Consider the following 23,019-nt stretch of genomic DNA (forward strand, 5'->3'; position numbering starts at 1 on the left):
TGACTTTCCAGAAAATGTAATTATGTTAGGCCACACACGTTTTTATCTTCAAAGCCATGTCTAGGCCTACAATCTCCACAGACTCTCCATCTGGTGTTTAAATTTGGTCCAAAGTTGTTTAAAAAGTTGAATTATAAGATGATACTACTTTTGCAACAGCATAGGATGGCGTAGGTTTGTATTGTATATTGGGGGGGGTCGGGGTCAATGAATCGGGTCAATAATCGGGGTCACTTTCTGTAATATTGGGTGTAATTCTACATCCCTGACTGTCTGTATGACTGGGAGTTCATCAACTGTGGATATACAGATGTTTTGGAGTGCACACAGTGCAAAAACTAAAGTCTTAATTACCAAACGTGCACTCTTTCCTGGTGATTGGTGGCATATATCCAAATACAAAGCCTTATCTGTTCAGAAGTATTTGGGTCATGTTGGCCTGCTACAAATAAAAATACAATTTAAAGAACTGTTTTCAGACAAAAGATGTAAACCAAAATAAGAATCAAAGGAAAATGTTCTGCTGCATTACAAACAGTATCTAGGCTCTTAGGAGCACTTCAGCATCTAAACACAAATACGCTTTTTTGAACAATTTCATGGTATTGATATGGTCATGTTATCTAGTAGAGTGGCTAACACAATAAGCCTCACGCAGATCCAGCAAGCTTACATTAAACTCTCCACAATCCCTTTACTTTAGAATAGATATGTGGTGCTAGGAATGCCTTGAGGGTATATCTGTTCTTGGCCAAATTGATGACGGTTTACAAACATGCAGCCATACATTTGAAGTAATTTGACAATCACACATCACCATATTCTCTTTAACACTACGGTATGCAATTAATTGAAGATTACCTTTTGGACAACTCAGAAAATCTATGTTACATTTTACTGTGTTAATTTTTATTGATTCTGTTGTTATATTGTGTTTATATGAGCGAATAAACACACACTGCCCCGATAGCTTTAAAAAAGGTTAGGTGGCCTGAGACTTTGAAAGGGTACTTCATAGTTTTGGAAGTACCTATTGCATTGATAAAAAGCAAGTATTTTACAGACTTTGCGTGTCAGAGACATACAAAAATATCAGCCCATCTACAGTTAAGGTACATAATTGCATTCTGTTTTTATTTGCATTTTACGCAGCATGCCAACTTTTTTGGAAACAAGGTTGTAATTTAGGTGACTTCACAGTTAGAATTTGTTTTAGTAAAGAGGACGTAGAGGGGATAATGTACCAATTGGAAGCTGGGAAGAATTAGGGGGCCGTGATAATTCAATGGCCATACTGGAAATGTATCAAGTAATGGACAACTTCAAAACCTTACCATTTCAGATGTCTGTAAGGAGGATGAAAATACAAAAACTCAAACAATAAAAGGAGAGGTTGTGATGGCAATTTCTAAAATCCAAATAATTCTATGAAAATGGTAGGTAAGACAGGAGAAATCAATTGCGCAATAAACGGTTTTAATCTTGCTTGCAAGGAGAAAGTATGCAGGTTACAAAGTAACAGTGAATAGTTTCTAAATAAAAACATCATTTCGACAGAATTTATTACATAGGAAAAGGGGTGTGGTAAGATGCTGCCATCTGTCTCATGTCAATCAAACACCTTTCCCTTTGTTCTATCACACAAGTCAAATGCTATCTTCCCCCACCTTATCCTTCCTGCCATAATGTTTACTGTAGTGTTTACCCAAAGGGGCCAACTGGCCTTACTGCCCCCTGTTGTATCTTCTCCTATCCTGTCCTAAAACCCATTGATCTCCATCTGGACAGACAATAGATGTCCCCTATGCAAATACCAGATCCCACACATTCCTCTACCTATCTTAACAGTGGGACACAGTCCTTTACTCAGTGAGAATACATTGTATAAAGAAATTTCCACAACAAGGTACACCCTGAACTAACGCAAATAATGTTCCACAAACTGATAGATTCAAAAGGGCAACTTAAATAGGGTCCCCAAATACAGGCTACGGGAGGCAGCTACCTTTAATTGGGGATTGTCAACAAGGGGCCTGTCAACAATGCCTAGAGGCACCTCTGCAATCAGGCCCTGGCTGTGGCCCCCAGGGCATATAGGGATGACTAAATGCACCCCAGCCAGGATCTGACATCAGTCATTGTTCAAATGTATGTATTATTCAGTTAACATCATTCAACTAAAGGACATTTCAAAAGACTTCAAAAATACTGATAGGAAAAAACTAAATGCTTCATGGAGGACCCCATTTACACTCTAATGTATGCACATTCCTATTTTAGATAGATAACTGGACAACTTCTGAACACTTCCATTCAAAATTATAACTTTGAAGTTTTACACTAGAATGTTTTAAACTTTCCATCCCTGAGTGATGATTCAGTGTGAGTGACAGCATTGTGTGTATAATCTGCTTATGGACTTTGGGTAATTTGCCTGGCAACATTTTATGTGATTTGTCTGTTCAGGTAGATGTCCACATACACCAGGTGGAACTCTCCGATAAGATAGAATAATAATAATGGAATTATTAATATCTGGAACATGTAGTAATTCTGTTGATGTTGCAATGTTCCTAACTACTGAATCAATTCAGATTGGTAAGGACCTCTTCAATCTGAATAACAGTATTGACTGAATAACAACATGTTTCAAACTTGAATTCTTCCATTATTCATTCTAAGGTCAGCCAAACTCCAGAGCTCACAGAAACAATAGCATATATCTAGCATGCAAGGAACAAAATGAGTTGAACCAATGAGTTGTTCTTAAGGCACAAGATTACATTACAGTGTTTATTTTCTTTGTTTATTGTGTTGGTATAGCATACACAGTGACAGACCATACTGTACTTACTGAGGATTACTGACATGATGTAATATATACTGTCTCTCACCTACCAGATCTTTTATTTTCCAAGTTCAGTACAGATGATGATTGTCTTTTTCACCATTATACAATGCATTTGGAAAGTATTCAGACAAATTAACCTTCGCCATGTGTTTTTGTGTTATAAACTTATTTTTACTATTGATAAAATAACAAAATGTTTGATCGAAACAATCAAAACAAACCTGTTTTCAGAAACAATTCCCAAATTATAGAAAATTAAAAACACCTATTTTCAAAAATGTAAATGTAAACAACAACAAAAACAGAATGCAATAATGTGCAAATCATTTAAACCTGTAACGAGGACGCGCGTGGAAGATGCGTGCCATCCCTCCCAACGTGGTATTCGGCGTGCGTCATCGCTGGCCTTCTAGTCATGCCGCTCCTCCTCCCACGGCACTGTCATGTCTTGTTATTACATACACCTGGTGTCCATTCCCTCATTAGGTTGCCTATATTAGTTCTTGTGTTTCTAGGAGTCTTTATGAGGTATTGTTCTCTGTCTGTCGTTGTACAAGATGTTTGCACGCTTGTTGTTGCGCTTGAGCGTTTGATTTTCTGACAGAATACCTCACCTGGAAAATGGAGTCAGCAGGGAGCGACCTGCTGCGACAGCATGGGGACATGATTGCATCCCTGGGGGAGGCCATGACCAATATGGTCCAGGTGATGCAGCAGTTGGAGGCAAGAATGCCGGCCGAGCAGGTGGAAAGCAGTGACAACCACATAGAGGTCAAGCACGGGCCTCCCACCCAATGCAGGCCCTGGTGCAACTGCACCCAGGATAGCAATGCCAGTGGGGACAAATATGTTTTTACAAATGCCCATGTTTTTGGAATGGGATGGCCAACCAGCTCATATAGGCGTGATGGTCGGGTGTCCACATACTTTTGGCCATATGCTGTATGTGCACTGATGGACACAATAATTCATTGATTCTGATACAAAAAACTCGCAAAATACAGCCTTCAGCCATTCAATTTAATATTGCTTAGTTAACATATTGTCTATGATGTGTGCTCTCAGTTAAGAGCTACTACAGACCTCTGTATTTCAATGTGTGTGGCTGATATGTGATCTACATTTTGCCAGTACTGTACATGAATTTCACACCATCACCACCTAAGCTCCACCACTCCCTTGCATTACTACACTGGTTGACTCAACATCCTTCTGGTTCTGCTAATAAATATGAATATTCAAGATATGGGCTACACAGAACATAACTTATGTTCTTTAAGTTATCCACCCTAAAAGACAACATTTCACCACAGCTTCCCAATTGACCTTTTCTCCCTGGCTGTCTGATCCTGCTGTGACAAGGACCTACTTACGGTCACCATCTGATCCTGCTAAAATGCAGGCCATAAAATTGACATGAACAACTTGAGCTACATTGAAGCTTGCAGAACCAGATGGTTGATCTATAAGACCCACATTAAGTTGAAATGTCAAATGCAGCTACGTCAGCCAACATTTCAAGAGATCAACTATTAAGCTACTCTAGTTAGCTATATCTTCTAATGTCTCATTGCTGGCTAGCTGTACCACTCACTTTGCCTTTGCATAAAGACAGACCAGTGTGTCTAATTTCAGTCTTTTCTTGGCTGGTTTCATACGGTGCTAGTTGTGAGTGAGGTGAACCTAGTGTAATGTGGACTGTTTCCTAGCTAGTGAAATAACGTTAGCTGGCAAGCTGATATATATTTTGCAACTGTCATTCATATATAACGTTAGTCGAACTATACCTTACCGGTTTTAGAAAAACACTCTGATAAGATAATTATCTACCTCATTCATACGATGCTAGAAGTAATATCAGCTAGGTTAATACAATTTCATGAGCCAGAGATCACAGTTGCAACCGTAGCCTCTACCCTACTAACGTAACCAGACCTATCTAGCAACTACTGTACCTCAAAGCAAAGTGCCTGCATGTGGTCCTAAAGCCAGTCTGATTAGAATTACGCAATTGCTTACCGTTCTGCCACTGCAACGTTCATAAGAGTTTGAGCTTATAATAAGAGTTGTGTTAGTAAAAAGTGGGGGGGACAAAACGCCATTTTCAAAAAGTGGGGGGGACATGTCCCACTCATGTATAATGAAACCTATGCCCCTGCCTCACGGTGTCAAACAACAAATAATAGTCAGTGGGGTGCAGTGGTAAGACAAACATGTATATATGCTACTAATTATTGATGGAGAACAGATGCGTCCTTGGGGAGCGCTGCTGCCATCAGTCAGCAAGGTGGAAAGCCGGAGAGGTGGGAGGGTAGCTGTGCCACGTGGTGCAGACATTACAAACATGTTTCAGTTGGGACAGGGGCAACAAAAGACTGGAAAAGTTGTATAATGTTAAAAATCTAAACCTGGTGGAATATCACACAACTAATTAGGTCAACTGCAAGGGACAAAGACAAAAACCAAAATTGGATGGCCATGATCTTCGGGCCCTAAGATGACTCTGCACAAACAGACACAATTCTGTACTGGAAATTGTTGCATGGGCAGAACCGCCGCCGCCTTCTCTGGTACCAAGCTCATTTAAGATGGATTGAAGCAAAGTGAAAAACTGTCCTGCAGTCAGACTAATCAAAATTAGAAATTATTTTTGGGAATTGTGGACGCAGCATCCTCCTGACTAAAGAGAAGAGGGACCATCTACAGAGGAAAAATCTACAGTAGCTTCTTATCAACCCTCAGTTCACAAGCCAGCATCCATGATGGTATGGGGGTGAATTAGTGCACATGGCATGGGTGACTTGCACATCTGTGAAGGCACCATTAATGCTGAACAATATATACAGGTTCTGGAGCATTGTATGCTGCCATCCAGACCGCGTCTTTTTCAGGGAAGGCCATACTTATTGCAGCAATACAATGCCAAAGCACTTTCTGCACATATTACAACAGCATGTCTCCGTGGTAAAAGAGTCTTTATGATAAACTGGCCTGCCTGCAATCCAGACCTGTCACTCATTGAAAACATTAATATGAATTTTAAAATATGACAAAGGATACCCCAAACTGATTAAGCAGCTGAAATCCTATATCAAGCAAGAATGGGAATACATCATTCTTTCAAAACTACAGATATTGGTCTCCTCTGTTCCTAAATACTTACACAGTATTGTTAAAAGTAGAAGTGATGAAAACAACATTTTTGCTAGCATCAAATTTATAATGGGCATGTCGTTTTTCTAAAAAATTATAACATTTCAAATTTTCAACATTTTATATTTTTTCTGTACTATTTTCAGTTAAATATAGGGATAAACTATTTGCACATCATTGCATTCTGTTTTTATTTGAATTTTTTTGCAATTGTTGTGGATACAGGGTTATATGTCATGTATGCGAATATTTTCACTCATGGTCAGTTTCTCCCAATCTTCCTTGTAGATGCTATCAAGTTGTGTCAAATTGGATGGAGTGTCAGTGAAGTGAGATCTTCAGATATCTTCACAGATATAGTCAGTGTGGTTCAGGTTTGGGATTTGGCTGAGCCATTCATGCACATTCACATACTTGTTCTGAGTCCACTCCAGCATTCTCTTGGCCGTGTGCTTTGGGTTGTTGTTGATGAAATAGGAATTTTCCCTGGGTCTGAGGTCCTGTCCTCTTTGGATCATATTTTAAGGACTCTGTATATTGCACTATCCATCCTTCCCTCAATCCTGACTGGTCTCCTGGTCCCTGCTGCTTAGAAGCATCTCAGGCGCTACATGCCGAATGTAGCACTCAGGCTTAATAGTTTGATTTTGGTTTCATGAGACCAGAGAATCTTTTTCCTCTTGAGAGTCCTTCAGACAACATGTCATATGCCTGTTACTCAGAAGTGACCGTGTAGCTACTCCACCATAAAGGCATGATTGATGGAATGCTGCAAAGATGGTTGTCCTTCTAGCAGAATTCCTAATTTCAGCAGAGGCCATTGGGTTCTTGGTCACCTCCCTGATCAAGGGACGTATTGCCCAGTTACTTGGTTCCAGACATCTTCCATTTCAGTTTGATGGAGCCAACTGTGCTCCTAGGAACCTTAAGTGCTGTAGCAATTTTTTTTCCTTCCTCAGACACAATTCTCAGATGTCTACAGAAAGTTTCTTGGACTTCAAACTTTCAGAAGGCACTCTACATGTACATACAATGTATATGTATGTACAGTATCTCACAAAAGTGAGTACACTCAAATATTTGATTCTATCTGTTCAAGTGACAACACTGAATAAATGACACTTTGCTACAATGTGAAGTAGTGGGTGTACCGCTTGTATAACTGTGCAAATGATGTCCCCTCAAAATAATACAACACACAGCCATTAATGTCTAAACTGCTGGCAACAAAAGTGAGTACACCCCTAAGTGAAAATGTTCAAATTGGGCTCAAAGTGTCAATATTTTGTATGGCCACCATCATTTTCCAGCACTGCCTCAACCCTCTTGGGCATGGAGTTCACCAGAGCTTCACAGGTTGCCACTGGAGTCCTCTTCCACTCCTCCATGACAACATCACAGAGCTGGTGGATGTTAGAGACCTTGCGCTCCTCCACCTTCCGTTTGAGGATGCCCCACAGACGCTCAATAGGGTTTAGGTCTGGAGACATGCTTGGCCAGTCCATCACCTTTACCCTCAGCTTCTTTAACAAGGCAGTGGTCGTCTTGGGGTCATTATCATGTTGGAATACTGCCCTGTGGCCCAGTCTCCAAAGGGAGGGGATCATGCTCTGCTTCAGTATGTCACAGTACATGTTGGCATTTATGGTTCCCTCAATGAACTGTAGTTCCCCTGTGCCGGCAGCACTCATGCAGTCCCAGACCATGACACTCCCACCACCATGCTTGACTGTAGGCAAGAAACACTTGTCTTTGTACTCCTCACCTGGTTGCCACCACACACGCTTGACACCAACCTGAACCAAATACGTTTATATCGGTCTCATCAGACCACAGGACATTGTTCCAGTAATCCATGCCCTTAGTCTGCTTGTCTTCAGCAAACTGTTTGCAGGCTTTCTTGTGCATCGTCTTTAGAAGAGGCTTCCTTTTGGGACGACAGCTATGCAGACCAATTTGATGCAATGTGCGGCGTATGGTCTGAGCCCTGACAGGCTGACGCCCCACCCCTTCAACCTCTGCAGCAATGCTGGCAGCACTCATACGTCTATTTCCAAAAGACAACCTCTGGATATTACGCTAAGCACGTGCACTTAACTTCTTTGGTTGACCATGGTGAGGCCTGTTCTGAGTGGAACCTGTCCTGTTAAAACGCTGTATGGCCTTGGCCACCATGCTGCAGCTCAGTTTCAGGGTCTTGGCAATCTTCTTATAGCCTAGGCCATCTTTATGTAGAGCAACAATTCTTTTTTTCAGATCCTCAGAGAGTTCTTTGCCATGAGGTGCCATGTTGAACTTCCAGTGACCAGTATGAGGGAGTGTGAGAGCGATGACACCAAATTTAACACACCTGCTCCCCATTCACACCTGAGACCTTGTAACACTAACGAGTCACATGACACCAGGGAGGGAAAATGGCTAATTGGGCCCAATTTGAACATTTTCTCTTAGGGGTGTACTCACTTTTGTTGCCAGCGGTTTAGACATTTATGGCTGTGTGTTGTTATTTTGAGGGGACAGCAAATTTACACTGTTCTACAAGCTGTACACTCACTACTTAACATTGTAGCAAAGTTCCATTTCTTCAGCGTTGTCACATGAAAAGATATACTCAAATATTTACAAAAATCTGAGGGGTTTACTCCCTTTTGTGAGATACTGTGTATACCGCAGAGAAAAGCATTTTATAGTATATTATTGGGACAGTACAAGTTAGTAGTGATAAGAGGTCTGTATGTGTGGTTATGTGGAAAACATTAAACAATGTGTTGTTATCAAGTCAACTTCAGGAAAAAGCTGATGCAGGAAAAAGTTCATAACGGTACACATATGTTTTTGACTTGTTCAAAGAAAAATATAAAATTTATTATTCAAAATATAAAATAATCTGAATAATAACAGAGGTATTCTATCGAAATATATTTACAGCTCCATAAAAACTTAAGAGATCACTGCACCTTTTTCAAAGTTTTGAGTGAGGAACTGACGTGTTCAATTTGCAGTGGTCTCTTAATTTAAATATATACTGTATATATATATATAAATATATATTTGTAATTTCATTGCATGAAGTCCTCCTCGCTATTTATGATCTGTCAATTTGTTCACATTTCAATAAACTATAATACAGTTTTTCTGAGAAATTGCCCAGAGTCTTGTTTTGGAAACCATCGAGACCCATGCATTTAACAACCTTCTTGACCTTGACGAAATGTGAGTTTGTTTCCCTTCCAAGAAAACAACAATGATCGTTGTAGAAAGTGTAATCTCCTTTCTCATCTCATCTCCAACCACTCTATTAATACTGACTACAGCATTTTTTTTTTCAATATCGTGTTTCAGATTTTCTGGGAATATTGTAGGATAGTATTATGTCGTAAAAAATTCTAATATATTAAAGGGATTGTCTAAAATCAGTTTTGTGCTAGATATGGGCTCCATGCGCCCTCATACACACGTTCTTAATAGAACAATCTTAATAGAACACATCGCTCATAGGACGTTCAACAACCTTCCCAAGCTGCGTTATCTGTGAGAGGCCTTCTGAACATGGACAGATCATATCATACTATACCATTGGTGCATCTCTAATCGCATCCAGTGTGTTGGACATTGTAGTGCACTACATTTGACCAGGTTCCATAATGCTCTGATTCAAAGTAGAGCACTGTAAAAGAAACAGGATCCCATTTTGCATGAGGCATTCATCTCAAGAGGGCTGGTTCATCTCTACTTGATTCTGCTGAACCGCTTTATTCATTTTGAAACTTTCTCATGTTTTACCACAATGCACATGTTGACACTGTGAGAATCTTTATTGTTCTCATGGGAGACATACAGCAAATTACATTAAAGAAATGCAAACTATAAAACATATATGATACAACAAGATATGAGAAAATCATTGCTACGATAATGCAAATATGTTATTATGTTACTATGATTTTATGAAGTAATGTGAAGCGTTGGTATTGACAGGAGTATATCCAACACTGGTATAACAGTCTTTTCCTGACATGACATCCATCCATTCTCTGGAACCATGGAAACAAAACTTTTTCTTGTAAGTATGTGAATGAAAAAGGGATGCAAGATCAGCAGAAGAGCAGGTGCATCCTTAAATCATAGAGCAGTCCATGAGATCGAAAGGCGTATTACACGCCCCATTCCTCTGTTGTTATTTATTAGAAATGTATTTGCAGCACATTTTGCAGTCACCACCTTTTCAGAGACATTTATGCAAAGCATTTATTGGTGATTTTGAAGGGGCTTGCCGGCTTTCTGTTGAAGAGTAACTAGAAGCCTACTCAGTACTGTATTACCCTGTCCTTAACTTGTCTTTCAGGGATATCTGTGACATTTATCTTCTGTCAATACCAGAAAATGCTTTCATTGGGATGACAACTGAATATACAACAATGTAAGCGCTGTACTATTATAATGGGTACTCCTTTTTGTAATCCAAAGCTAATTATAGTGTAGCAAACTGTGTCAAAATGACAGTGGTTTTTGTCTCTGTCCTATTGTCATGAGGCCACACAAATTTCACCATGGCCTGGTCTGAAAGGTTATCTCAGACAAAAAATTATCTTGATTTATTGACCACAAACCAGAACAGCTGATTGTCAGAGCCCTGTTTTTCTCTCTCTGTCTTTTATCAACTCAATTGAAGCAATGTAAAGTTGTAAATCCTCTGACCAAGATTGCTATCCAATCAGACATTTTGGGACAAACTGATAAACCCCCTTTTTCTTGAAATGTTCAACCGTGCCCCAGACTGCTATTAAAACCCTGGAAAAATCCATCTGTGTGGCTCATACCATCCAATAGTGTTTTTTAATTTAGATGTTTAAATATGCATGAAATCCTTTGCATAATCCTTTGTGACTATAATGGCAGACATTAAATAAATAGATCAGACTGACTGGGTTTATTAGGGATTGCCAACTCTCATCAATCATTTTCTTTCTGCTTATATTCTCTTGCATCGTCAAATGTCCCTGAAGTAATTATCTCTTTAGAAGAGAAGGCATTCAATATGGTCAAAGTGAAATATTTATTCTCTACCTTGGAGAGCCGTGGCTTGGGTGTGGATTCCATTTCCTGGGTGTAAATATTGCTCTCAGCACCCTAAGCACCAGTACTAACAAACTATTTCCTGTTAACTATGTTCAACCCTATTGTGATACATTCATTCATTCATCTTCTTCTGCTTATCCGGGGCCAGGTCGCAGGGGCAGCAGTCTAAGCAGAGAGTGTAACACAACTCATGTGTTACACTCCAAATGTATTGCTTAATTATCACATGTATAATTCTGCTGTTTCAAGAATCTGTTATATATATACTTTAAACATGCTTGAATGTTCTCACAAAAAACAGCATTTCATTAACTCCAAAGTAATATTACCCAAATGTCTGATGCTTTTTAGAGTGTTTTGTGCAAAAATGCAAATGTCATTTATTCATGCTAATGACAGTAAAGCAGTATTTTATAGTTTATTAATGCTTTTAGATGATTATGAACTGTTACATACGGATAATTAATAATTAGTTAAGTTAATGTGTTATCCTTATTGTAAAGTCACGACTATTCATTTGTTTATTAATTGCTGAATAGAACTTGCAAATGGTTATAAACTATTAAGTTCTTATAATTAAGTATTAGTTAAGTAGCTTTGTGATCCTTGTAAACTGTAAAGTCATAACTACGTTTTCATAGCTTAAAAGCTATAATAATTAGTTTGATTATAATTAAAGATGAATAAAATGTAAGATCTTTACATGTTTATTGACACAACCACACAAAGTTCATTATATGTACATGCAGTAATTAACTATTAGTTTACACTATGTTTTAATGTATTAGTTAACTGTTGGAATACATATCAATAAACATTAACTAATACTTAGTTAATAGGTTTATTAACACATGCACACATAATCAAGGCTTTATAGATGCATTAATAAGTCATTAATCCATGTCACTTAATGCATTTAATAATGATTATTACTGTATCCTTATTGTAAAGTGTTACTGTGAAATGTCATAGTATTAATGCATGTTATAGTATTTACAGATGGGGACTCGAATACAAACTTTCTCGGTAAGCTAATATAGGCTACTGGAATACTATACAATCAACATAAAATATGGACTAAATTCAGATAACATTGAAAGTCTGGGATATCTATAATCAAGGTCTACAATGCAACAATCACATCTAACTTTCTCAAAACCTGCCCACAGGGACAAACTGGGGAACGTTTTACATGTCTCACTTCTCATTTCCTATCAAAAGAAAGTAATTTCATAAGAAAAGAAATGAAAGTGACATTGGCTACCCTGAAAAGCTTTTTATTCCGTCATCGCTTTCTGCTTATGTGGGGGAACTTACTCTGAAGTGATTCATTTTTATCTGACCTAATTATGACCTGTAATGGAATTTATTATGACCTGATTATAACCTTGTATCCTCTTAGTTCCTGTCTCCTGTTATATTCTCAGGTTTGTTAAGGCGCTAGTGAGTAAGTTTCAAGGTTGAAGCCGTGCATTTATTTCATACTCACACAACTTAAGCAATATCTATAAGCCTCAAAGTCAATTATAGTAATATTGTTCCTTCCTTTATTCCAGGAACCTGTTCAACAACGGTATTAGGGAAATACACGACCATGCCTTTAATGGAACCAAGATCAATACATTGTACTATTTCCCAAGCTTTTAGCTTTTCAAAACGATTTTTTTTTGTAAATTACAAGATACAAGCTACAGCAATAAATCACACAATTACAACTGTTTTGGAGTTTTATATATAGTTTTTTATTTATAGAATAACCGAAACCTTAGAGTGATCCATAAAGAGGAGCAGAGGGCCCAAGAGTACTGTAAGTTAAACGTACTGTATTGCAACAAAATCCTGTCTTTTCATCTTTTTTTTAAATCTGTTATCGCAAAACCATCTGCAGTCATCTTCACCTTTAGCCAGTTGCAGAGATCCTATAGGCTACACATACTGAACATAAAGTATATACTGCACATCCCTATGCATTGAAAGCATCTGGCACTTGGAATACATTCAACCTCTACCCTAAAGTATTTATGAGGTTCAAGGACACTGAGAACAGGCCTGTCTCTCGCTGAGTTTTCTTTAAAGTTTCAAAGTAATTCATTGTATGGATCTAACTGTAAACAAATACTGTATACATTGTCTACAAAACATAGTGAAAATGTCATTTGGGTTGTTTTTCCTTACATAGCTCTGTCAGTGAATTTGATGGTGGTTACATTTATTCAGCCCTTTATCGAAGTTGTTCACAAGAACAGCGGGGTCACTTTTTCAATTATTTGTGACGTTAACCAGATTGGTAGTGACCATACACACTGATCAGCCATACACACTGATCAGCCGTAAAATACTGGATCTTTTCCCACAATTTGTAAATTGCTTAGGGAACTCCCAACACTCATAGATATTTTGCACACTTGAAAGACTCATACCAAACTTTGAACACATAAACAACAAAGTGTAGAAGATGTATGGTAGCAAGACATTACACTGTCTGTTTTCAATAGCAGGATTTCTATTAATAAATTGGACATAACCAACAATAGAATAGAATAGAATAGAATGATAAGCCACCCTTGAATTTCAACTTGCCAACCCATGTAAAATATTCTAGAAACGCCACTGGTCATGCTTAGATTTGTTCCTGATGGGCTTTGGGCAAAACAGATGGTTTTAATTCTCAAGCCATTTACAGAAGCTGTGAACCCAAAAAAATGACACTTATTAGCTCTTGAAGCCAGTTGTAATAACATTTGATTCTGGTTAAATGTATTTGTGTTACACAAAGTAAATGTACAAAAAAAGTTCCCAGGTCAAGTAAACATTACACCTACCAATGTTTCAAGGAAGATAAATACATTTCAAACGTTAAATAATTGGCTTTGTACTATGTTGTAACAATTTGCAAATGTTTAATATATGAAAATATAGAAAACAGTTACATATTTTCTTATCAGATAATAAGTTGATTTAATATCCGTTTCAATCTGTTGTAGTTCAACAATGAAGTTCACAATTACATTAATATCATGGCATTCGGGTCCAGGTATAGGAGAGAACCCCTCCACAACATAATTTTTTGTTCAGACTGAATAGGCTGAATTGTTTTATTTTGGACTGTATGTTGGGAAAAGAGCGCCCTCTATCCATCTCTATGTCTCAAAGCTGTGTTTGTATAAAAAAATATTAATTGACCTCTTTCTCTTCTAGGGATTACCCAATCAGTGCAGAACGTAATAGATCTTGACCTGTGTATTGTGATGATATCAGTACATTGAAAAAGTGAGTGAACATTTTCAAAGATATTGTATCTCTTTACTACAATTGTAGAACTCTATAGCCTGAGTTGCCCTCTGCAAAATATGTTAAACTTCACAGGATGGGCAAGGTTTCTATAATTCTATTTGTATATACAGTACAATTTGCCAAATTAATACATTTTACTCAGGGAGTACCAGTTAACCTATTCAGGTGAAGATTTCTTGTTTTTCATGCAATCCTGCTTTATTTACAATACATCATGATCAGCCGTGAAGGTCCAGTTATGACCTTCTGACTTTTTCTGCTTGGAATTATGAAAACAGGTGTTCTATTCAGCTAATAGTACATCTGTTTTCATATTGGGCTTCAGGGCAAAATACATGTAAATAAGATCATTTTTAAATTAAACAACTTTGGTGACCCTTGACCTAGTCTTTACATGTACCTTCCTCTCTTTCTGTACCACCAGGCCTCCCGGTGAAGTGATGGATCCATCCATTCTAGAAATACCTGAAATACCCAATGACGTCAAAGACGGGTCCTACATAGGTGCAGATTTCCAGTATCCAGAACTAGGGCTTGACTGTCAGACCAACCCTCCAACCCTCCAGTGCACCCCAGAGGCTGATGCCTTTAACCCCTGCGAAGACATAGCAGGTAGAATCAAGACATAGCAGGTAGTATCAGGATATAGCAGGTAGAATCAAGACATAGCAGGTAGAATCAGGATATAGCAGGTAGAATCAATGCATAGCAGGTAGAATAAGGATATAGCAGGTAGAATCAAGACATAGCAGGCAGAATCAAGACATAGCAGGCAGAATCAAGACATAGCAGGCAGAATCAAGACATAGCAGGCAGAATCAAGACGTAGCAGGCAGAATCAAGACATAGCAGGTAGAATCAAGACATAGCAGGTAGAATCAAGACATAGCAGGTAGAAATAAGACATAGCAGGCAGAATCAAGACATAGTAGGTAGAATCAAGACATAGCAGGTAGTATCAAGACATAGTAAGCAGAATCAACACCTCAAATGTAACAAATCTGTCAAGAAAGATAATCCACTATTAATTTTGCCATGGTCATGTTTTTTTATATCAGTTGTGTTTTATAGTTATTTTAGTTCAAGTTGTTGTCACTAATTGCTTACTGTTCATTATTCTTGCCTACTCATGCTTTGTCATCCAATTGTTTAAATGTTTTATTTATCTCTTTAAAAAATAGTCTATATTTGCCTAAAAAGTGAGTATGAGAACCTTTCCCATGTTATTTGTCTAAAAAGTATTGTGTAATTCCAGTTTGATTGGTTGAGTATGAGTACCTTTCCCATGTTATTTGTGATGGGGCTACATTCAAATTTGACCCCTGGTAGGGGTCAGCAGCTACAGCAAGGTATGATCTCATACAAACTGTTATAGAAACACAGGGGTCAAATTTGGATTTGGGAAGCAGGGGAGCCCTACTTTCTACTTTCCAGTTGTATCTAAAATGTTCAACTGCTGGCCACTGGAAGTGCGGAAACTCAGCTCCCTCTAGGTCTCATTTCAACCATACAGTTGATATAAAAAGTCTACACACCCCTGTTAAAATGCCAGGTTATTGTGATGTAAAAGAATGAGACAAAAATTAATCATGTCAGAACCTTTTCCAATTTTAATGTGAAATATAATGTGAACAATTCAATTGAAAAACAAACTGAAATCTTCTAGGGTGAAAAATAAAAACCTTACAATAACCTGGTTCAATAAGTGTGCACACCCTCTTATAACTGGGGATGTGGCTGTGTTCAGAGTTAACCAGTCACATTCAAACTCATGTTAAATAGAAGTCATTACACACCTGCCATCATTTAAAGTGACTCTGATTAACCATAAATAAAGTTCAGCTGTTTTATTAGGATTTTCCTGACGTTTTCTTAGTTGCATCTCAGAACAAAAGCCATGGTCCGCAGAGAGCTTCCAAAGCATCAGAGGGATTTATTTGTTGAAAGATATCAGTCAGGAGAAGGGTACAAAATAATTTCCAAAGCATTAGATATACCATGGAACACAATGAAGACAGTCATCATCAAGTGGAGAAAATATGGCACATCGTAGACATTATCAAGAACTGGATGTCCCTCCAAAACTGATGAAAAGGCGAGAAGAAAAATGGTCAGGGAGGCTTCCAAGAGGCCTACAGCAACATTAAAGGAACTGCAGGAATTTCTGGCAAGTACTGGCAGTGTGCTACATGTGACAACAATCTCCCATTTTCTTCATATGAATGGGCTATGGGGTAGGGTGGCTAGACGGAAGCCTTTTTGAAGTTTGCAAACATCAAGTCCCCCAAAAGCATGTGGGAAAATGTGTTATGGTCTGATGAAACCAAGGTTGAACTTTTTGGACATAATTCCAAAAGGTATGTTTGGCGCAAAAACAACACTGCCCATCACCCAAAGAACACCATACCCACAGTGAAGCATGGTGGTGGCAGCATCATTCTTAGGGTTTTCCTTCAGCTGGAACCGGGGCCTTACTCAGGGTGGAGGGAATTATGAACAGTTCCATATACTAGGCAAATTTGGCATGAAACCTTCTGGCGTCCATTAGAAAGCTGAAGATGAAGTTCACCTATCAGCACGACAACGACCCAAAGCACACATCCAAATCCAAAAGCATGGCTTCACCAGAAGAGTTTTTGAATGGCCCAGTCAGAGCCCAGACTCCTACCCAAAAAGATTGAGTGTTGTAATAAAATCAAAAGGTGCTTCAACAAAGTATTAGTTTAAGAGTGTGCACACTTATGCAACCAGGTTATTGTAAAAATTTTCCTCCTCAAAGATTTCAGTTTGTTTTTCAATTGAATTGTTCACATTATAGGTCAGATTAAATGTGGAAAAAGCTCTGACATGATCTCATTCTATTACATCACAAGAACCTGGCATTTTAATAGGGGTGTGTTGACTTTTTATATCCACTGTATATGTAGGAGGGACCATAAGGGGCCAGTGCGGAGAGGATCGGGCGGCAGTCGAAGGCGGGGCTCTAGACAACCCGATCCCTGGACATGGAAACTAGCTCTAGGGACGTGGAACGTCACCTCGCTGGCCGGGAAGGAGCCTGAGATCGTGCGTGAGGTTGAGAGGTTCCGACTAGAGGTAGTTGGGATCACCTCTACGCATGGCTTGGGCTCTGGAACCACACTCCTTGAGAGAGGATGGACTCTTCACCACTCTGGAGTTGCCCATGGTAAGAGGCGGCGGGCTGGTGTGGGTTTGCTTATAGCTTCCCAGCTCTGCCGCCATTTGTGTTGGGTCGTTTCCCTGCGTCTACGGGTCGGGGATAGGTCTCTCACTGTTGTTTGTGCCTACGGGCCGAACGGCAGTGCAGAGTACTCGACCTTCTTGGAGTCTCTGGGAGGGGTGCTGGAAAGTGCTCCAACTGGGGACTCTATCGTTCTACTGGGGGACTTCAACACCCACGTGGGCAACGACAGTGACACCTGGAGGGGGGTGATTGGGAGGAACGGCCCCCCTGATCTGAACCCGAGCGGTGTTCAGTTATTGGACTTCTGTGCTAGTCACAGTTTGTCCATAACGAACACCATGTTCAAGCATAAGGGTGTCCATCAGTGCACGTGGCACCAGGACACCCTAGGCCGCAGGTCGATGATCGACTTTGTTGTCGTTTCATCTGACCTGTGGCCATATGTCTTGGACACTCGGGTGAAGAGAGGGGCGGAGCTGTCAACTGATCACCACCTGGTGGTGTGTTGGATCCGATGGCGGGGTAGGAAGCTGGGCAGACTCGGCAGGCCCAAGTGTACTGTAACGGTCTGCTGGGAACGTCTGGCCGAGTCTCCTGTCAGAGAGATCTTTAACTCCCACCTCCGGCAGAGCTTCGACTGGATCCCGAGGGAGGCTGGAAATATTGAGTCCGAGTGGACCATGTTCTCCACCGCCATTGTTGAAGCGGCCGCTCGGAGCTGTGGCCGTAAGGTCTCCGGTGCCTGTCGAGGCAGCAATCCCCAAACCCGGTGGTGGACACCGAAAGTAAGGGATGCCGTCAAGCTGAAGAAGGAGTCCTATCAGGCCTGGTTGGCTTGTGGGACTCCTGAGGCAGCTGACGGGTACCGGCAGGCCAAGCGGACTGCAGACTGGGTGGTTGTGGAGGCAAAAACTCGGGCCTGGGAGGAGTTCGGTGAGGCCATGGAGAAGGACTATCGGCTGGCCTCGAAGAGATTCTGGCAAACCGTCCGGTGCCTCAAGAGAGGGAAACAGTGCCCTACCAACACTGTTTACAGTAGAGGTGGGCAGCTGTTGACCTCAACTGTGGATGTCATCGGGCGGTGGAAGGAGTACTTCAAGGATCTCCTCAATCCTGTCATCACGTATTCCATTGAAGAAGCAGAGGATGAGGGCTCAGAGGTGGACTCGTCCACTCGGACTCAATATTTCCAGCCTCCCTCGGGATCCAGTCGAAGCTCTGCCGGAGGTGGGAGTTAAAGATCTCTCTGACAGGAGACTCGGCCAGACGTTCCCAGCAGACCCTTACAGTACGCTTGGGCCTGCCGAGCCTGTCCAGCTTCCTCCCCTGCCATCGGATCCAACACACCACCAGGTGGTCCCTCTTTTTAAGAAGGGGGACCGGAGGGTGTGTTCCAACTATAGGGGGACCAGCTCTATACTCGAGCGCTATGGACCAGCTCTATACCCTCTACGGGGTGCTGGAGGGTTCATGGGAGTTTGACCAACTAATCCACATGTGTTTTGTGGATTTGGAGAAGGCATTCGAATGTGTCCCTCGCGGCATCCTTCGGGAATATGGGGTCCTGGGTCCTTTGCTAAGGGCTGTCAGGTCCCTGTACGACCGAAGCAGGAGCTTGGTCCGCATTGCCGGCAGTAAGTCAGACTTGTTCCCAGTGCATGTTGGACTCCGACAGGGCTGCCCTTTGTCGCCGGTTCTGTTCGTAATTTTTATGGACAGAATTTCTAGGCGCAGCCAGGGGCCGGAGGGTGTTTGGGGACCACACAATTTCGTCTTTGCTCTTTGCGGATGATGTTGTCGTGTTGGCCCCTTCAAACCAGGACCTTCAGCATGCACTGGGACGGTTTGCAGCCGAGTGTGAAGCAGTGGGGATGAGAATCAGTACCTCCAAATCTGAGGCCATGGTCCTCAATTGGAAAAGGGTGGCTTGCCCACTTCAGGTAGGTGGAGAGTGCCTGCCTCAAGTGGAGGAGTTTAAGTATCTAGGGGTCTTGTTCACGAGTGAGGGAAGGATGGAATGGGAGATTGACAGATGGATCGGTGCAGCTTCTGCAGTCTAATGCGGTCGATGTTTTGGTCTGTCGTGGTGAAGAAAGAGCTGAGCCGCAAGGCGAAGCTCTCGATTTACCGGTCAATCTACGTTCCTACTCTCACCTATGGTCATGAGCTTTGGATCATGACCGAAAGGACAAGATCCCGGGATACAGGCGGCCGAAATGAGCTTTCTCCGCAGGGTGGCTGGGTGATCCCTTAGAGATAGGGTGAGAAGCTCGGTCACCCAGGAGGAGCTCAGAGTAGAGCCGCTGCTCCTCCACATCGAGAGGGGTCAGCTGAGGTGGCTTGGGCATCTGTTTCAGTAAGGTGTTCCGGTCCGTCTCACCGGGAGGAGACCCTGGGGAAGACCTAGGACACGCTGGAGGGACTATGTCTCCCGGCTGGCCTGGGAACGCCTCGGTGTCCCCCCGGAAGAGCTGGAGGAAGTGTCTAGGGAGAGGGAAGTCTGGGCATCTCTGTTTAGACTGCTGCCCCCGCGACCTGACCCCAGATAAGTGGAAGATGATGATGATGATGATGATGGTGGTTGTGATAGAATCTATTATAGAAACACAGAACAGAAGAATGGATATGATACAGTCTATCATAGAAACTCACACCAGAACGATGGTTGCGATACAATCTATTATAGAAATAACTGATTGAGCAATGGATACAATACAATCTATTATAAAAACACACCAGAACGGTGATGCGATAAAATCTATAATAAACACACACCTCAACAACAGATAATATGCAATGTATCATAAAAACCCCCACTGGAATGATGGATAGTATATAATACAGTGGGGAGAACAAGTATTTGATACACTGCTGATTTTGTAGGTTTTCCTACTTACAAAGCATGTAGAGGTCTGGAATTTTTTATCATAGGTACACTTCAACTGTGAGAGACGGAATCTAAAACATGAATCCAGAAAATCACATTGTATGATTTTTAAATAATTAATTTACATTTTATTGCATGACATAAGTTTTTGATCACCTACCAACCAGTAAGAATTCCGGCTCTCACAGACCTGTTAGTTTTTCTTTAAGAAGCCCTCCTGTTCTCTACTCATTACCTGTATTAACTGCACCTGTTTGAACTTGTTACCTGTATAAAAGACACCTGTCCACACACTCAATCAAACAGACTCCAACCTCTCCACAATGGCCAAGACCAGAGCTGTGTAAGGACATCGGGGATAAAATTATAGACCTGCACAAGGCTGGGATGGGCTACAGGACAATAGGCAAGCCGCTTGGTGAGAGGGCAACAACTGTTGGCGTAATTATTAGAAAATGGAAGAAATTCAAGATGACGGTCAATCTCCCTCGGTCTGGGGCTCCATGCAAGATCTCACCACGTGGGGCATCAATGATCATGAGGAAGGTGAGGAATCAGTCCAGAATTACACGGCAGGACATGGTCAATGACCTGAAGAGAGCTGGGTCCACAGTCTCAAAGAAAACCTTTAGTAACACACTACGCTGTTATGGATTAAAATCCTGCAGCGCACGCAAGGTCCCCCTGCTCAAGCCAGCGCATGTCCAGGCCCATCTGATGTCTGCCAATGACCATCTGGATGATCCAGAGGAGGAATGGGAGAAGGTCATGTGGTCTGATGAGACAAAAATAGAGCTTTTTGGTCTAAACTCCACTCGCCGTGTTTGGAGGAGGAAGAAGAAGGATGAGTACAACCCCAAGAACACCATCCCAACCGTGAAGCATGGAGGTGGAAACATCTTTCTTTGGGGATGCTTTTCGGCAAAGGGGACAAGACAACTGCACCGTATCGAGGGGAGGATGGATGGGGCCATGTATCGCAAGATCTTCCCTCAGTAAGAGCATTGAAGATGGGTCGTGGCTGGGTCTCCCAGCATGACAACGACCCGAAACACACAGCCAGGGCAACTAAAGAGTGCCTCCGTAAGAAGCATCTCAAGGTCCTGGAGTGGCCTAGCCATTTAGATTCCATCACTCACAGTTGAAGAGTACCTATGATAAAAATTACAGACTTCTACATGCTTTGTAAGTGGGAAAACCTGCAAAATCGGCCGTGTATCAAATACTTGTTCTCCCCACTGTATATATTTTGTACACACTATACAGATTAATTAAAATGATGTAGATATTGTCCCTGTGGGAAGAGTTGGTCATGAGACTTTTTCCCAGTATTGCTGTATTCAAAAGAAACATATTAAAACCATGTATTCCAGGTGAGCATGTGCCTTCCCATGAACATTGAGACTCCTCTGGGCCAGGCTTTCATCCTCCTCCTCTTCAATGTGTGGGCGTTCGTGATGGTCTGCATCTGCTACATCTCCATCTACCTGGATGTACAGAAGCCCCAGTTCCCCAGCCACAGCGCAGATGCTAAGATAGCCAAACGCATGTCTGTCCTCATCTTTACTGACTTCCTCTGCATGGCGCCCTTCTCGTTTTTTGCTATGTCCGCTGCCTTTAAGGTTCCACTGATCACGGTCACCAACTCCAAGATACTGCTGGTGTTGTTCTTCCCTATCAATTCCTGTGCCAATCCTTTCCCCTATGTAATATTTACACAGGCCTATAGGAAAGATGCCTATCTGTTACTGAGTAGCATGGGCTTATGCCATACTAAAGCTAATATGTACCAAACGGAGGCATATTGCTGTGAGAATGTAGCAAAGACTAGTTCTGAGCCTCTGGGGACCAGAAGGACAACACTAAGGATGGACATTCTGCCATTACAGAACCAGTACCTGAAAGAGGTTCGGGATTAAGGGTAAATGACATGCGTCCTAATCCTAGACCAGAATCTAAAACACTCTTTAATGTGCTGGGTGTCATATTCAATGAACTCTAAGAGGACGGTTGTAAATGTATAATTTTTTCCTTATAATATTTTGTGAACTCTTTTACATTTTGATTCGTTACAAATAAAGTACAACCCATTTTCCAAAAAAATTGGGACACTGAGTATGCAAGGGACAAGGCCGAAAACCAATACTGGATGGCTATGATCTTTGGGCCCTCAGGCGGCACGGCATTAAAAACAGACACAATTCTGGAAATCATTGCATGGGCTCAGGAACACAGACAATAGAAAACTATTGTCTGTGAACACAGTACTTCCCTGCATCCACAAATGCAAGTTAAAACTCTACCATGCAAAGAAGAAACAATATATAAGCAATATCCAGAAAGGCCGCCACCTCATCTGGGCCCGAGCTCATTTACGGTGGACTGAGGTGAAGTGGAAAACTGTGGTCTGACAAATCAAAATGTGCAATTCTTTTTTGGAATCATGGACGCTGCGCACAGTTCAAAAGCCAGCATCTGTGATGTTATGGGGGTGCATTAGTGCACATGGCATGGGTGACTTGCACATCTGTGAAGGCACCATTAATGCTG

At 41.2% G+C, this 23,019-nt stretch overlaps 1 pseudogene; it reads left to right on the forward strand.

Moving 5' to 3' along the window:
• Window positions 1-3,472: 3,472 nt before the first annotated feature.
• On the forward strand, window positions 3,473-22,388 carry LOC105029047 (annotated as a pseudogene).
• The last annotated feature ends 631 nt before the right edge of the window (window positions 22,389-23,019 follow it).

Source organism: Esox lucius, chromosome 5 (assembly GCF_011004845.1).
Source record: "Esox lucius isolate fEsoLuc1 chromosome 5, fEsoLuc1.pri, whole genome shotgun sequence".
Taxonomy (NCBI): Eukaryota; Metazoa; Chordata; class Actinopteri; order Esociformes; family Esocidae; genus Esox; species Esox lucius.